Source organism: Rhipicephalus sanguineus, chromosome 8, assembly GCF_013339695.2.
Source record: "Rhipicephalus sanguineus isolate Rsan-2018 chromosome 8, BIME_Rsan_1.4, whole genome shotgun sequence".
NCBI lineage: Eukaryota > Metazoa > Arthropoda > Arachnida > Ixodida > Ixodidae > Rhipicephalus > Rhipicephalus sanguineus.
This window is the reverse complement of record NC_051183.1, coordinates 91,538,509-91,540,033: the sequence shown is the minus strand read 5'-3', so window position 1 is coordinate 91,540,033 and position 1,525 is coordinate 91,538,509.

Genomic DNA, 1,525 nt, shown 5'->3' with positions numbered 1-1,525 from the left:
CTCATTCAGAACCAGACTCACAGCTCGATCTGAGTCCCAGTGAGTCAGGAGAGTCGCCTCATGAGTGAGTTTCCCGGCTCATGCACCTACGCGTGCACTTCGCCTACGTCACATCTATGACGGAATTGTCAATGAGGTCTTGGTGAAGCCAGGTATAAAACACTTTCGTGTTAAAATGGCAGACCAAGAACTCTAAGCAATAACAAATTTTGCTAAAGGCAGCGTAGCCGTTCCTGTGGCAAGGATCCTTGAAAAAGAACGGGGTAAGCAACCGTCGTCCTTGTGTGGGTTCCTCCACACACGGGGAACCTAGAGAATGAGGAGGCGCATCGTGTATCCCGAGGTCTAACAAAACAGGAGGTGCGCCCCCCGGACCCTGTTTTGCCGGGCAAGGCTCCGATTTCTGATAACGACGTAACAAAGAACCAAAAGAACGAAAGAAGGCTTTACCCTCCGCCAGATGGCGACCTCACGAGAGCGCAGGCCACAATCCTATGCCGCATACAAACACACCTTTTCGTCAGTCCTCATGTACTGGAAATTATCAATAACGGAGTATTGGAGCCAAAATGTCAAAATTGTAGTCAAAATGCACTAGCTGCCCAAGACCACATCTTGTGGGTATTTGGGGGTTTTTCGCCTCCAAAATCACTCCTACCAGCTCCCTCAAAATTAACATGGGATGAACTTATCAGAACTCCCGACTAGGAGAAACAGTTGACCATCGTTTCCTGGGCCGAAAGAGTCGCTTCCCGCGTGGAGCCACGCTGAGACGCCAGTCCAATGACTTTTAGTCGAATAAAAGTTTACATCACCACCATAGAGTGGTGTACGTAGCAAAAAAGAAAACAATAAGAGACATATAAACATACAGAGAAAGAGAGACACAAAGAAACAAACACAAGTAAATAAAAACAGAGCAATACAGAAAAAGAAAGAGAGAAAGAAACAGCAAGCAATAGAAACAAAGAGATAGACACAAAGAGGAAGCGAGAGAGAGAGAGGGTGAGAAAAAAGGTAAGATAATGAAAAAAAGATAGAAAGAACAAGAAAGAGAGTGAGAGAAAGAAATAGACAAAGAGAGATAGAAAGAAATGCATGATTCCTACCTTGACTGGTAAATTTGGCTTCCGGATATACGAGGCAACATGCACGAATCCACGACATGCCCTTTCGAGCCTACACACTTTGCACAATGCCGTGAATGTGGTCAAAACCAAAATCACTGACACACTGTTACAAATCAAACAAGAATAAAGCAACACGCATTTCTACAAGCAAATGCACTGGTTAATCAAATCGAACGCACGTCCACTGGCGGAACGCGTTCAACACAGTTCCGTTTATTGTTGGGTCTTGCCCGGAATGACGTAAAAACGGCTTCCATCGAGCGCCGAAGCACATGATTGCGTCACACGCTTGGCAGCGAGCTATTACTACAACATATGAAAATTGGCGATGTTCAATTGTAGGTAAAATCTTAAGAAAGCAGCTGCGACATTCGCTGGATTAACCACGCCCCGAC